The 17,603-nt window shown below is 30.4% G+C and overlaps 1 long non-coding RNA gene across 9 annotated transcripts; it reads left to right on the top strand.

Annotated features, from left to right (window-relative positions):
- The first annotated feature begins 553 nt into the window (after positions 1–553).
- Positions 554–2,528, top strand: LOC107899521 (uncharacterized). 9 transcript variants are annotated; one of them, XR_005912177.1, is made up of 7 exons: positions 587–938; positions 1,130–1,314; positions 1,479–1,631; positions 1,715–1,817; positions 1,964–2,043; positions 2,149–2,255; positions 2,348–2,528. It is a non-coding gene; the product is annotated as an uncharacterized lncRNA (long non-coding RNA). The 9 variants fall into 9 exon arrangements; XR_005912175.1 differs by having other exon boundaries at positions 588–938; positions 1,130–1,250; XR_005912176.1 differs by having other exon boundaries at positions 588–938; positions 1,130–1,250; positions 2,149–2,234.
- Positions 2,529–17,603: the final 15,075 nt, after the last annotated feature.

Consider the following 17,603-nt stretch of genomic DNA (forward strand, 5'->3'; position numbering starts at 1 on the left):
AGAAGCGTCATTTGTAAAAAGAAAAACTGTAATGTAAGCATGATCATTTATTTGGTTCTTTTGTAATCTCATATTACTATTGTATAATGTAAGCATGATCATTTATTTGGTTCTTTTGTAATCTCGTATTACTATTGTGTATATATATGTGATGTAATATAAATATAAAAATTGAAAAAAAAATAGGAAAATACTTAATGGTTCTTTTTATTTGCTGCGAATTTGTTTGACAATAATACTTTTTTTTTTGCACATAATTTATTTAGCGAAGATGTGTGATTAAATGCATTTTAGTGTCTGGTAAGATACTTCTTTAATTATTTATGTTTCCATTTTTGTAAAAATAAATTGGGTAAACTGTAAAAATAATTATTTTTGTTTTTAGTCTTTATGTTTGAAATGGTACGTTTCAATTATTTATGTTATCATTTTACTACGAAGTAATCACTTTACCGTTAAATTCTGTTATTTCTCTAACGATAATCTTATATGAGAGTCTAAATAGATTTTAAGTACCAATTAAGATGTTCAAATGAGAGGAGAATATATTTTTAATTAAATAAATTTTATGAAAAGGTAAAAAGGAGTCGATTAATCTCTTTCATTCCCGAGTATTCCCCACCTTTCCTCACCATCACACTCTTCCCACACAAATTCCCCCAAATCAACCAAATTCACTCGTTCCATATCTCCAATCTATCTTTCACTCTTCTCTTTTGTTTTGTTTTCTTCACTTTCTGCATCAAACATCTTCCGATGTTCGGCATAACTAAGTCCTTGCCGGAAAAAATGATATCCCGGCAGCAATCGGGTACGGAGGACTTGGTCTCCTCTGACAATCCCAATGTTTGAATTTTTTATGATTATGGTTTGCGAAACCCTTGATGATATCAAGATGCATCTCTCCGCCACCGAGTACGGCTCTTATCTCCAAAACGGTACGTATCTTTCATGATCTTCAATTTAATTGCCTTTTCAATTTCAAATCTGGTAAGGCAATTCTTTTATTTTGATGTGAATTGAGCTAAAATTGATATTAACTACTAACTTTATGCTATTAATTCAAGGTATATCTGATTAATATTATGAATTATGGGATCTCATTATAATTTGATTATATGCTTTGCAGAACCTTCACCATTGCATACGACTATAATTATGGAGAAATGCACTCTTAAATTTGTTGATGAGTATAAGCATATGTTATGCAAAGCTCCGGAGCCATTGTCCACCTTCTTAGAATATATCACGTATGTAAAAATTCTTTCTGTGAATTGCTTGTGAGATATCGAATTATCCTTCTCTTAGACAATGGTAATTGATTTATTTCACATCTAATGATCTGAGTTTCATTTAATTGAATATTAGCAGTGCTAAGCTTGTCCAGTATCATCTACAGGTGGTTTTTGATACGACGGTGTGAATTGTTTACATTTTTATGTTGCTAATTCACTTTTGGGGGGGATGGGGCATTGTAGGGTTGCTGACTTTGGTTGGGCTTTTTTGAGTTCTCAGTGATGTAAGGAAAGATGTATGTTAAGATGGTGTAAATATGCAAATAATTTAACCTTGCATGAGAGAGATGTTCAAGAGCTCTTGGAGAAGTGCCATCCTTTGGGCATGTTTGATAGGTATTGTAACCCCTTGATTGAGATCAGGTTATTATCTAACCTCACCTGATATCTATGCTCACTTTTCTATTTTGCTACTTCAGTATCGCTACCCTGGCAGTTGCTTAGAACATACGCAAACTCTATAGATTGGTTCTTGTTGACACTCCTTTGGCTCCACACTTCTCTGAGTGTATTACCTCTAAGGTACATGCTTCTAACAACTTTCCTGATTATCTGTGTATAAGCACACATGTCCGCCTGTTAGTAGTTGTGTTGGGGTGTTGATTGTGTTTAATGATGTAATTTTTAAACCTTTTATTTTGGCTTCATTTATCTTGGACTTTCTCCAGGATCTTGATGACATGAACATTGAAATCATGAGGAACACCCTCTACAGAGCATACATTGAAGACTTCTACAAATTTTCGAAGTAAGCTTTTAATACAAAAGAAAGATGGCATTTCTTTTTGAATATGGATTATTCTACTTTTTTTCATTCCCTACTTGTTAAGTTAAACATTCCTTTTTCATATAGAAACTTGGTGGTGCGACAACAGAGATCATGTCTGACCTCCTTCCCTTTGAGGCTGACAGAAGGGATGTAAATATCACCATTAATAGGTGCTATTAATTATGTAAAAGGTTTACTTCATATGGTTTTCTAGTTTTGCTCTATATATTTTCTTACCATGTATTTTCTAATAAACATGTTTGGTGTGGTTTACTTTTTGCAGCATTGAACTTACATGTGATGATCGGAGGAAATTATACTCGAATATTTGGTCTGTTTAAGCTCATTCTCTCTGGCTTGGCTATGCTCATTTATTTTAGGTATTAGGTTTGTGTGAGTGTTATATCTGAAATGCTACTTCGTGTTACGGAGTATACAGAACAAATAGAAAGGATTTTTAAACATTTCTCATCATATAATATTAGTATCAGAAATCAATCGAAATCAAACATATTGTCCCTTATATGATCCATTGGGGCCTAAAATACACGTTAGAAACAAGTCAATATTAGATTGGGTATTCAAAGAATTTTTTAGAAAATATTGAAAATTTTTAAAGTTGCAGAGGACACATGGCCGTGTGGCTAGGCCGTGTGACACGGTCAGGAGATACGCCTGTGTCTTAGGCCGTGTGGACATTCGAAATAGGGACACACAACCGTGTCCCAGCTCGTGTTTGTACCCTTGTAACTCTTTGACTTGGGTCACACCACCAAGTCACACACCCGTGTGTTAGGCCGTGTTGAGCATACTGACTTGCACAATTTTGAAGATACAGGGGACACACGGCCGTGTCACCTAGCCATGTGTCACACACAACTGAGACACATGCCCGTGTCTCTGCCCGTATGGACAAAAATAGATCATTTTCAAGCCACATTTCTCACTCAATTTGGTACCAACCTAAACACAACAATTTGCATATCAACAAGTCATAACAAGGCATTCAAATCAAGTTAAAATCAAGTCTTAAACATGTATTATCACAACATACAACTAATATGATCGATTGAGTTGTGTCACGACCAGTCAATCGAGCATCAACTCAATTAGGAAAATTATGATAATATCATTCTATAATTAAAATAAGTTATATTATTTGAGGGTATTTTAGTCTCTTTATTTTTTTAAAAAACCAATAAAAATATATATATAACGAGATTTAAACTCATAGTGGTTGAATTAGTAAAATCTTGAGTTTACCACTCAACCAAAACTTTATTGTCTCTGCCCGTATGGACAAAAATAGATCATTTTCAAGCCAAATTTTCCATTCAATTTGGTACCAACTTAAACACAATAATTTGTATATCAACAAGTCATAACAAGGCATTCAAATCAAGTTAAAATCAAGTTTTAAACATGTATTATCACAACATACAACCAATATGATCGATTGAGTTGTGTCACGACGAGTCAACCGAGCACCAACTCAATTAGAAAAATTATGAAAATATCATTCTATAATTAAAATAAGTTATATTATTTGAGCGTATTTTAGTCTCTTTATTTTTTTTAAAAAACCAATAAAAATATGTATATAACGAGATTTAAACTTATAGCGGTTGAATTAGTAAAATCTTGAGTTTACCACTCAACCAAAACTTTATTTTATTTATTTTTATTTTAATATGCGCAATTTATTACCTTCATTATATATATACATATATATATTAATGTTGTTGATTGAGCTGATGTCACAAGTTAACTCAACACCAACTCAAGGTTGATAACAATACCAGGATAAACAATTTTACTCATTTAGTATTCTTAATATAATATATTTATGTGTTTAAATTTTGTTTTACTCATAATTTAATTTATTTTTTAATTTTAATATTATACATATTTCATTTGTTATTATTAATCAGTTTCAAACTATATGTTTCATTATTTATTATATATTATTTTTAAATGCATTTTTATCTTTTAAATAAGTGGTCTCTACACACATATACGTTTTGATAAAATGTCTAGTATTAAATAATTTTTCTAAACTTTATTTTATAACTATAACAACACTATGTAATATTTCATATATTCTTAATTGGTAGTGAAATTTAAAAAAAATAAAAAACAATCATTTATTTTATTTAACATTTTTCTTTTGAATTTTTTTTTACATATGTATCTAATATGATTATCAGATATATTAAAAGAATAAAATATTAAAAATTCGAAGTATTATAAAATAACCATACATCACATCAATTTTCCTAAACAAGATGGATTTAGATTCTCTTTTGTTACATGTTTTAATTAATTCGAATACGTTTATATTTTTTTTTGAATTTAGTTTTATTATTATTTTAAGTTATATTTGTTCATTAACCTTTCAAAAGAGTATTAATTTTTTTAATAGAAATACTGACTAAAATAGTAACTTTTATTGATTTTGGGGTGACAACTTGTGTGGTAGTCCACATGTACTTCATTCTAACATGATATTATTTGTCTTATATGTCACACCAACAAATAATTTATAATTTTATGCAAATATTCAAAAAAATAAAATATCAAAATTCAAAAAATATATAAGAATAAAAAATATAAAGTATATGTGGATTGTCATGAAGGCTACCATATTTAAAAATTTAACATTAAAAAACAACAATTCGGTTGGTTTAAAAGATATAGATGTTGAGGGCTAAGGTTTAGGGCTAGTTTGACAATATTTTTGAAAAGTATTTTTGAAAAGTGCTGTGGAAAAGTGCTTTTGAAAGGTTTGGTTTAAAATTTGAGTGTTTAGCATTGCTTTCAAAAAGCGCTTTTGAGAAATAAAATGTCCATTTTAGACATGTTATTATCAAGTAACAAATATACATTTAAATAATATTTAAATTAGTTAATATTATTATATTTTAGAAAGAATATAAAATAATTATTATAACTTGTTGTTAATATTTTAATATATGAAATATAAATTTTAAATATTTTTAAGCAATAAATATTAATTATTTATAAAATTTAATTAGAATATATAAAATATATTTTAAATATTTAAATATAACCATTAAATATTTATAATTAGTATTTTAAAAAATAATTTTTATTTTTAATTAATGATTTTAACACATTTGTAATTAAGCACCAAGAAAAAAAAGGAAAGTACTATATTATTGGAGGGGTGAAAAAGTAATTAAGCACCAAAAGTGCTTTTGGGAGAGGAAAAGTTAAAATTTTTAGTTTTTTCTTTTCAGAAGTGCTTTTTGAAAAGCACTTCTGAAAAGCTAAAAATTTCAGCCAAAAGCAGATTGTTCTGCACAGCTTTTCTTTCAAAAGTGCTTTTGGAGTCAGAAGTGTTTTCTTTAAGCAATAAAGAACAGGCCCTTAGTTCAATATTGCTTCTCAAAAGTGCTTTTGAGCCAAAAAGCACTTTTGAGCAAAAGCTAAAATTTTTTACTTTTGCTTTTGGCTAAAAAAGTATTTTTGTAAAACATTTTTTTTATCCTAAGAGCACTTTTGAAAAGCTCAAAAGCATCTTGTTTAATAATGTTTTTATTTCAAAAAGTGCTTTTTGTCTCAAAAGTGCCTTTTACCCCAAAAGTGATCATTCGAAGCAATGCTAAACTGGCCCTAAATTTAGCATTATGCCTAATTGATATTAATACTGTTTGTTATACTAAAACAAGCTTAAGTACAAACGAATTAAAGGTGAAAAAAAAAAGCAAACAAATATCTAAAAAAATAAACATCAAGAAAATAAAAACTACAAAAATCCTAAGAGAAATTAAAATTAAAATTAAAATTACCTTGCCCACTGTAACACCCCAAACCCAATCGAGTAGGTTCGATCTAAATTTGGCGAGCAACATTAGGCACCGAAGTGACTCTCCACTGACTCCCAACTTAACCTCCAGCACACCACTTACTTACAACCTATATTATGATAAGTTATAGCATAACAGTGAAATAATATCTTACATAGAGTGTAAAGCATGTGAGCTTATCAAACAAATAAAGGAAGGGTTTGAAGAATAGAATAACGTGTGAGTTCGCATCAATAACCATGAGTTCGCACTTAAAACAAAACATCATAGGATTGCACACAATCGGGCTTTGCAACAAAAGGGACATTCATGCAAGGGTTTCAGACTTAGGTAGGGTTCGCTAAGTAGAAAGGCTATCGCTTTTAAGGGTTCACATGCATATAGGGTCGTAGAAAATAATACTTCGCAATAAAATTGGTCCGCATATGATATTTGTGCATAGTTTGGCAATATTGAAAGAATACAACATGGCACGCATGCAAGGAGAACTAAAGAAACATCAAACTTTATTTATGCTAAGAAGAAATTAGTAATAAAGGTTTAACTTTAAGGTTTGCGAAATTAAAATAAACTTAAATTTTAAGGAATTTCTTTTAATAACAGAATCAAATCTAAACCTACGTAAGTAAAACATCATTGTCTATTCCCCAAGTTCATTAATATTTGTTCAAGGATGAGCCTCACCAAGTCATCTACCTCACCACTGTCATCCGCGACCTACTTTCCTATGAAGTAAGAGAGGAGTAGGTGAGTTCATTGCGAACTCAGTGAATAATTAGAAATCACCAGAGTATGCTTAAAATACAAAGCTTAAAACAAAAAGAATGGTTAGTCTAAAAATTGTATCATGTGCTGGACCACACGTGAATCGAACCCGTGGTGAAAGGTGTGTATTCTTTTCCAAGTGAATCAGTGGAAAATCGTGTGAAGCTTAAGGCCACACAGTTTCCCACATGGGCGTGTAGACCACATAATTAGACCACATGGTCATGTGCCCCTTGTAAATCCTAGGCTAGTTCGTGAACCATATGGCCACAATCCTTCCACACTGCCTGCCACACAGTTGTGTCCTTCCTATAAGGTAAATTTAGCGTTTGTCACACGGCCTATGACCACTGTTTTATAGTTTTGTCTAGAATTTTTTGAATTGTGCATATTAGTTCCTGTATAGTCCCCGAATTGTTTTTAGAGTTTTATTTCACTCAATTGAGCCCCTGATAAGATGTTTATTTTGGAATATATGATCTAATTAACTAAATTATTATTGTTATGTGCATGATATGTGAATGATACATGCCTACTGTTTCTGTATTATTGATTGTTTCTGTCACTGTATTACTGATTGCATGTTTAGCATGCCTACTGTTTCTATTGAATCGAATACATGTTAAGCATGTTTATTGTTTCTGTACTATACTGTTACTAGCATGCCATATTACATTGCATGGGGTGGGACGATTGAAATAAGGAAGTATTGGCAACTTAATAATATGTAAATAATGGTGGTTCATCCACAACTTACTGACAGTTTAACTACAAATATTTTAAAAAAAATACTAATGCGTTACCCATAATTTTTTATGGCAGTTTATCTGTAAATTACTGGTGGTTTATTCACAATGCAGTATGTAGGGATAGATGAGTTCTGATAACTCTTACTGTGGTGTGTAGTAGAATTGGGTAGGATCTTCTTTGATTAATTAAAACTGCATCACCTTTCATAAGCATGTGTATGTATAACTGTGAATTCTGAAATATTATATTGATGTGTTAATCTAAAGAACTGATACTCTAAAACACTATATGAGTGTAATTGTTCTGAGAATTGTTATTTTGTATGCTTCATCTACTGATGAACTGGTTTTCTTTTAATTGAACTCACACTGAGCTTCTTAAGCTCACTTCCCCTTAATTTTCATCTTTATAAATAACCCATCACATTAGGACGCAGACTCGATATATGGAGGACTCAGCTCAATTTATTTTAGTTAAAAGTATTTGACATATTTCTATAAATTTTGTTATGTTGGAATTGTATTGTGTATTTGAATTGTGGCATAGAACTTAGCTTTTGGATTTATTTGGCATGCATGACGTTTAAATTGATTTTAAGTTGCTAAAGCATGGAATTTGATTCAATTTTGCATGAAATCTGGTTTTCATTAAAACTATATTGAATATCACTTTTTCGCTGCATTATTAAGTGAATAGTTTTCAAAAAATACACAAAATTGAAATTCAACTTTTTTAATAGTAAACATTGAAATTAATTGGTTTTTGAAAAAAAAATTACCTTTTGAAAACACTCTAACTTTTTCTACTAAAGTAAGCAAATTTTTTGAAAAGACGGTTTAATAAAATCCGATCGTTTACAAGGCCATTTCAGTTGCTAATGTAATCTTCCGAATTTGGGCTTAACAGAGGTTACAAGCCATCCCACTGCTGATTCACTTCCTTGAACAATCACAGTTTTAGGTTGCGCTTTTAAGTTCTTAAAACAAACTTTATTCTTGTGCAACCACAATCGAAATATTTTATTCTTCTAGTCTAAAAATCGGTAACCTTGTTGATATAAGGTTTAAGAATATAGTTAAGGGAAATTCACACTATAAAGAAGATGTCAAAAGTTTTAAATAGAGACAAATAAAGGTTGACAAATTAATATTTTAGTGAAAAAGAAGGTCATTAGCTTGTTTTAAGGGGTAGGAGGTCTTATATTGATAGTTAATTTAGTGGTAGATTGTCTATCGGTATCAGTGAATAAGGTTTTAGTGAATAATAAGATCATAGAGCTTCTATTATGATGTGACTAGTTTGGAAAGGCTACCAGATAGGTAGTCGATGTCAATGTGTTATGACAAACATTAGGACATAGCAAATGAGATGGGAGGATACTTTAATTGATCTTTGGTAGGATACAAATAGTTCTTTGTTAAGTGAGCCTTAAAGTCGGTGAACCCTTTAATCACACAAACCCTTTAGGTATTATAGGAATGGTAGGGTACTGGTTTAATAATTTCTCCCGGTCGAAGGAAAGGTGTTATAAAATGACATTTTTTAAACAATTGGGTTTGTTATTTTTTGTTATGGTGATTGAATCATGTACATTAATTTGGTGGTTGATCTTGGAGAGGTAAATAATGGATGAGCCTAGTGATAGAGCCAGAGAAGGCAAGTTATGGAGGTGAGCTTAAAGAGGCAAGCTTTGAGGATTGAGCTTGAAAAGGTAGGTCAAAAAGGTGAGCCTTAATGATTGAGCCTGAAGAAGCATGTTAAAGAGGCGAGCCTCAAAAGGCATAGATTTTTGCAATTAAGGGAAATCATTTTGCTATTGTTTGGGAAATGGAAGGTTTCTTTAAGGTACGTGATTACCACATGCAACATTAATAGTGGTTTAGCTATGAATTTATCACAATTTAATGGCACTTTAGATTTAAAGACATGGCTTTCGAAAAGCAGCATGATGAAATTGGTAGATGTTAGAAAGAGCACATCTGGAGGTTGTTTTTAGTTGGAGTCAAATTTGGTTTCTTAGTATAGCAAGAAACAAACATAAATCTATTTATCAATAGTTGAAGTGAAGTACATTGCATTTGGAAGTTTTTGTGCAAAACTTCTTTAGATGAACCAATTGGTGGAGGACTTTGGAGTGGCACTACCAATTACAACTACATACTGTGACAACTCTAGTGTCATTAACATATCAAAGAATCCAATGATGTATTCCAAGACAAAGCACATTGATATTTGCCATTATTGCATTTCGAGAACTAGTAGAAAATGGCGTTGCTGATTAACAAATATGTCTACTGAACATCAATTGGTTGATCTCTTTACCAATGCCTTTGATTCGACCATATTTGAAGCACAAAGGAGCTTTTTTTTTGTGTCGAATTTGAGACTTGGCAATTAAGGCAAGTCATCCAAACACATGTCTTTTTTATTGTTTTACAATGTTTTTATTTTTTAGAAAATTTTGGTTCCAAATCTTTCTTTTTTTTTTGGAAGGGTGACATTTTTATATTCACATTTTGAAATCTAAGAAGAAAAATTTATTAACATAGAGTAATCTTGTGATTTGGATAATAAATACCCTTATTCAGTTACAATTGGTTTCTACTACTCCTCATTGATTCTTTAATAGTCTAATATTTTCAAGAAACCCTTGATTTCTTTCTTCAGTATTTGCTTTCTTGTTCAAGAAACTTCTCTCTATCAATGGTTTGTGTAAAGCATGTTGAAAAAATTCGATTAAGAAAATAATTTTTAGTTATAGCGAAAGTTTAGCAAATTTGAAAACAGAGTCGATTTGTGATATTTATAGAAATATTTTTTTCCAAAAAGTATTTGCGCTTTGTGCGAGAGGATTCAAGCCGATCCTGGCTTTCAACCGAATGACCTCATCTCATATCCTTATACCCCAAATTACGTGAATGTGGGCTCGAGCAACATGAACCAAACACGAAACATGAAATGAAATTATTACTTTTAGTAGGAAAGTAATTCTCTCAATAAAAACTGATAGAAATCGTAATTCCCATAAAATAGATTTTATATAGATTTTATTTTAATAAAATAAATTCTCACTACTTTTTGGCAAAATAATGATATATGAAGCTTATTTAAATAGCTCTACTAGTGTCACCTATTTATAAGGAGAGATAGGAAAAATCCTGATTGAATAAGGCTTAAACAAATAGTACTATTTAAATAGAAATCACTCTCTCAATCTAGCTAAGAAAGGGGTGGGTAGCACACCCTAGTAAATATTACTAAGGTTGTCGCCCCTTCACTTTCATGAGGGGTAGTATTAGGCCTCTTATGTGTTAGGTCCAATTATATGTGCTTACTGGACTTTTGACCTAACACTTTATAATTTAATCCAACCCAACATTTTTTTTCTATTTCCCAAAATAAATATTAATTAATTAATTTAATTAACTAAATTAATTTCCAATTAAATAATTTTATCTATCCGATTCTAATTCTTTTAAAGTCATACTAACTTTACCATAAAAGAATCAATAAGGAAATATGTAACACCCCTCACCCGTCCTCGTCGCCCGAGTCAAGTTACGGGATGCTATAACACAAAATGAAATAGATATAAATAATTAGTAGTAAAATATTCAATTACTCTAATTATTTCAATCATGTAATACCATTTAAAAATTTTCCCGAGTCTTATATAAGCCTACATAAGCTCTAGAATTGACCTGAGAACAAAGAATGATCGAATTGTAACATTTTCAAAAGATAAAGGCAATCATGCAAAATAAGGGTCACACGGTTGTGTGTCCAGGCCGTGTAACTCTCTGAAGCAGTGTGGATCAAATTGCAATATTTCATCAAAATTCACACGGTCGTGTGGTTGACCATGTAACAAACTGAGACCGTGTAAAATCTAAATGACCAAATCTATAGTACTCACACGAGCATGTGGCTAGCCGTGTGACAATCGGGAACTATATGCTTCTAATGCACCCTATTTTCTAGTGGCACACGACTGTGTCACTAGCTCGTGTGTGACATACGGTCAGGTGGCCAAATCATATGGTACAAAATATGTCATTTAGTGCCTACTTCATGCCAAACTATAACCAAAGCATAATTTTTTTTGTTCAATTGTATAATTAGACTTACTTAAAACCTACATAAACTCAATAGAACACATACCAATTTATCACATGTTAACCACATTCAAACAATATACCAATATGCCCCAAATGGCACCCAAATCAATCAACATGTTATGAATCAACTTAAATCATTCAATCAACTCAAACCGTTCATCTATTCAATATGGTTCAATTCCATACCACAAGTTATGCACCAAAACCTTCCATGTATCATACCTATATCATTTAAATGTAACAAAAAAGTAAAATGCCTTATTTGGCACCAAGCACTTCACCTATTTGGTCATCTATAACCACATTAAATCATACCATTAACTCACAATGTTCCAATATATTTTCATGCCAAACAACCATGCCAATACTATCACATAAGCATAATCAACTAATTTCAAAAGTAACCATTTAAAAGCTCCAAACTTAACTTACCATATCACTAATATGCACACACACACTTTTATACATCATACTTCAACATTCAACTTCTAAAATAACATAAATACAATATAACTCCTAATTACATACCATGTAACCGATTTTTTGAAAGATTAAAAGACAACCAAAACAGAAGTTGGATAGTGTAAGTTCTAGAGCGATCCAATAGTCGAGTTCCGTAAAAGACAACTACAAAATAGAAATATAATCGAGTAAGCATTTCAAAGTTTAGTAAGTTCATAGGTTAAGAAACTATATAGCTTACTGTCATATACAGTTAATTTTCTAATTTAAATAATTACATTACTTTCCTGTCAACACGATCCCAACAATATGGTGAGTTTAATAAATATGATACTTTAACACTTTAGATTTTACCATATAATTCCATTCAAAACCTATCTATTATATCATCTATCAAGTTTATCATTTTCATTCCTTCAATCACATATATAAATACTTTTTTATCATCAAGGATATCATCATACTATTTATTACCTTTTTTGTTACCATTTTAGCCCGATGAACTATAATAAATAGATACGGATATGCGGGTAACCACCAAAACACACCAGATTGCGCAAACAAGCTAAACCACCAATACGCACCTAAGCACCAAAATTGCCAAGCTCGTAGGCTACACATCCCTCCAGAACACACCTGAATCTCCATAGAGGTAGTGGGTAGTAGTGGTCTCCATAGGGACAAACTCGGTAATCTGCAACAAATGTTAGATTCCGGTATAATTAGTATATTCTCGTACATCAATCACATCTCATCTATAATCCCGTACAACAAACGAATAAGCCTATTGGTATGCCAATTGTATCCTATCTTATCGTTCATTCAGGCACCATTTATACATCTGATACAATCATTACAATTCAATCCATCACTCACTTTTATGTACCATTTTGAATACAATTTCAAAGTATAATTACATAAAATAAGTTGACAAACCAAACACAATACATTACTCATATATATATAACTACATCGTATGAACTTACCTTGAAATAGATAATAAGCTAGGCGTTGGGGACTAGTAAGCAATTTTTCCTTTTCCTTTATTAAGTTCTGGTTGATTCGATTCTTGATCTATACGGTACTTTATTTCAAAATATCAGTGCTAATTAATTTATAACCGTTTATTTTAATTCATATGATATCCTATTATAACTTTTTACAATTTCCTTAAATTTTTACAATTTATTCAATTTAGTCCCTAAAACCGAAGCTATCATATATTTCACATTTAAACATTGTTTTACATTCCAATTTCAAATACATCCTTCTGCAGCCCTCTACAATTAGTAATTATAAAATTTTCATGTAAATTTTGAAATGTTTACAAGTTATTCCCTATACTCAAAACTAACCACTTTACTTTTCAAATTAGTCATTAATCATATCTAAGCTTACAACGAAGTCATTTAACATCAAAAACATTAAAAACCGTCAATGGAAACATTTCAACAGTGATTGTTAATGATGTTATGAGAGCAATTACAACAGTGATTACAGTTGCATAACTTCCCTTATTTGGGGTTGGTAATCTTTTGAACTAAAATAAATGGGCCATGACTTCGTTGATATTGTGGACGTGTGTCAGTCCATATATAAAGATCGATCTTTTGGAAGAACACATCTTTGAGATTGGATTGATATGGATCAAACAAATTGAACCGTTTGTCTTGTGGAGATTGGCATGAAAGTCTTGAAAGAATATACGGGATATCTTTGATTTATCATAGGCTTTAATAGGATATTGGTAGCCCTACTTTGATGGCAAGTTTGGTGGGGATTGTTATTGTAATTGATATGTATATCAACAAATCTAAAAATGCTTATATATGTGAAACTTGTATGGGTTAGAGGCATAAAATGATTTAACAATTAACCTGTTCATAGAAACCTATTTTATAATGTGCATTTTGTAAGTATAAAAGCTAAGAAACTTGATTTTAGAAACTAAGTTTTTAAGGAGAAAACTTAATGGAGGAAAATCTTGATCTTAGGTACAAGTGCAAGGTTGTTACACTAGCGAATATTTCTATTCTTAAAATAAAATTTTCATTATTTGAAAAAAATAATTTATTTCATTTACTGAAATTTTATATAATATATTCTACTAATTTCTTACTAATAAACAATATTTTAGAATTTTCTCTTCCCAAAGGGACAAAGTGAAGCATAGTAAGTTGAGATGCATAGAAGATGCGATAAAGCTTAGATGTATGAAATATAAAAATCTTTGGAAACGTAAGTAATTAAACAAATTTGCGTATCAAAGCTAACCATTTTGTCAACTAAGATGAGTTAAGGAAAGAAAAGGTCAAAAGTTTTAGGAGGCAAGCGGTTTTTCCCATTAAGGCCCACATTTAATAATATTTGATGCTTAACATAAAATCAAAGTTAACCATGGAGTAAAGAGGCATTAGAAGTCACCTGCGTCCATTTCTGTTTTTGTATACAGAGTTACACTGACATCTGTGTAATATCTCTAAAAACAAATATAAAAGGTCAAATTCCTTAATCTTACAAGCTTTTTTTGGGATTTTGATAGTAATATATAATCTTGGATAAATTTAATAATTATATTAGATTTTCTCACACACATCCTTTTAAATTTTATTCAATAATGACTATAGGTGTAGTGCTAATAAATTTGTATTTTAATACAATTAAACAACATTGAATTTGTAATTTTTTATTCTTTTATTTGAGAGTTAATTGCATCAAATATCTCTTAAATATAACCTTCATTCTAAATTAGTCCCTCAAACTTCAAAATATTCTAATTACATCCCCAAATTATCAATGTTATATCAATCACGTCCTTCAATTATTAAAATTATTAATTTAACCATTAAATGACACGTAAAATCTTATGTAACATAATTTAAAATGAAATTTTCAAAGAAAAGTAAAATGTTGACACAACTTTCAAAATTAAATAAACTAAAAATAAAGTAAATCCGAAAAAAAAAAGAATGAACTATTGTTTCCGTAAAAGCTTCGAAAACCTCAAATCAAGATTTTTACAACATTTTTTTTACAATATTCACCTTTTTTTAAATATTTCATTTTAAACTATATCACGACGTCTCATTTAGCGGTTAAAAATTATTTTAAGAATAGAATGACCTTATTAATATAGCGTTGATGGTTTAAGGATGTAATTAGAATATTTTAAAGTTTGAGGACTAATTTAGAATGAGGGTCATAGTTTGGAGATGTTTGGTATAATTATCTCTTTATTTGAATACGATATAAAAGTATGAAAAGACAAATGTGTTATCATAATAATATTAGTATTTCTCTAATTTCATAATTGAATTGATGATCCATTTAAAAATGACATCAATACAGTAAAATACTTAAATACAAGTATTAACCTTGATTTAAGCACAATATGATAAATAAACTTTGAGTTTGTGAAATTATATATATGAAATTTTTATTACAGTTTAATTGCCAGGAGTAATTAATAATGTTACCATCGCAGTATCATTTTAAGTGTATTTATTTTATTGCATACATAAATATTTATATTTATATTTATATAACATAAAAAATAATTGAATTTATTTATTCTTTTTATATGTGTACAGTTAAATTAAAAATAAAACTTTTTATGTTTAATTATTTTGAATCAAAGTTCATAAATAATATTTTTTATTCTTAGTTATTCCTGAATGTTTTGTCGGGACAGATTTCTTAGTTAGCCAAACATGTAGAGACGAAAATCACAAGTTTTTGCACTGTAATCTTTAAGCATAGTTTGGATTCAGCCGTCGGACAACAAAGTTAGGCTTATGCAACTCTCTGGCTCCCGTATAAGGCATTGAAATTGGGCTCATCGACCACACCCCAATGGTATTAATTCGAATTGATATCCTTCGTAGACCACATGGTTAGACTTAAGCAGCTCTCTCGCCCAAGCATCGACTAACATTTGGGTTTCAATGGCACATCATGCAAGAGTCCATGGCCATTGCCATTTCTAAAGTGCTAAACCCAAAATTAATCAACACTGAAATGTTAAACAAAGATAATTAAAATCAACAACATGATTTTTTTTTTGGAGGATTGGAATTAAATTGTATATTTTTAGGATAATAAAAATGTAATTTTATTAGTTTAATAATATATATTTTTATAATTTTTAAAAGATTAAATCAATTTTTTATTATTTTTGGGACCAAAATATAATTTTACTATTATTAATTTAAAATTTTATAAATTATAAAGGGACTTAAATAAAAAAAATCTATTTTAAGGGCCTGTCCCCTGCCACCTCCTCCCCCTAGCTTTGCCACTAATAGCAAGATTTATTATATACTTCTCACTAAGGACAGGTGATTATTCATCTCTAGCTTTGAACATGTTCACCATCATATAATTGTCACATTCTAGGTCCATTGTGTCATGCCCTAATCAAACCATCCAAGACTATCCAAACTTCAGCATGAACCACATTGCAAATCACATTTCTCTTGTTATATCCCATTAATCAATTCCCGTTTTCATTACACCGCGTGTTCAGTTTGATCCACCTAATTTCAATAAATTTATGAATATTCAGTGATTTGATGCTTCTTGCTCAATCAAGAAATTTTTGGGATAGAGGATTTTAACAAACACAGCCCACAAAAGCTTATTAAATCTTGGGATACACAATACTCTGAAATATGTAACACCCAAATTTTTAATATTAAAGCCTTCAAATATCCATCTTTTCAGGGGAGGAGATATTCATCAACAAGTCCAGATTGGCATTTCCTAGTTCACTAAAAATGAAGCATAAAATGAATAAAGGTAAATGAAAGAAGAGTTGAAACTAACTAAAGAGAGCCCTTGACAGTTCGAGGACCTGATCTTCATGCCCTTGTTAAAGAAAATCCAAAACTCTAGTTCGATTTTTTTTTTATTCTATACCTATAGTAACACCGATCTGTGCTAATTCTCTGTAAGAAAGCCAAATGTGGTTAAAAAATGCAATGATAATCATCCAGGCATGAACCCTAAAAGGCAAGTTTGATTTCTGTTTCTAATCATGTTCTGGCCAAATTACCATAGGAGATAAATAGAAAAGAGAATTAATTCTATATCTAAAAGGTGTATTTGGTTAGGTGGAGAGTAGGAGAGTGGAAAAGTAAAAAGAAAATCAATTTTAAATGTGCTTGGTAGAGAAAAAAAAGTGAGAGAAAAGAAAATAGGAGTGGTGATCATTTTCTATCTTAATATATAAAAATAAATCGTTCCAAATTGAAACACGAGAGAAAAGAAAATGAGACCATGTGTATATTAATTCAAAATTATACATTTTCAAATTATATTTTCCTATCTTTCTATTTTTTTACCCTTCAATTTCTTTTACTCTACTAAGCCAAGTCTAAATCCCTAAAAGACTCTAATCTAAACCCATAATTATCTAAAAAGGTTAAATAAGGAAAAAGAAACCTATCTCCAACCAAGAAACCATGCAGAATTAAGTATTAAGTCACATTAGAAACAATTCTGATCTTTGTTACCAATTTAATATCACTTATGAGGTTGATTGAGAGAGAGAAGCGGGGTGGGAGGTGACAAAATAGTAGAGGAGGTGGCGGGGGTGGAGGCAGTGAGGGAAGTG

This window comes from Gossypium hirsutum, chromosome D04 (assembly GCF_007990345.1).
Source record: "Gossypium hirsutum isolate 1008001.06 chromosome D04, Gossypium_hirsutum_v2.1, whole genome shotgun sequence".
Taxonomy (NCBI): Eukaryota; Viridiplantae; Streptophyta; class Magnoliopsida; order Malvales; family Malvaceae; genus Gossypium; species Gossypium hirsutum.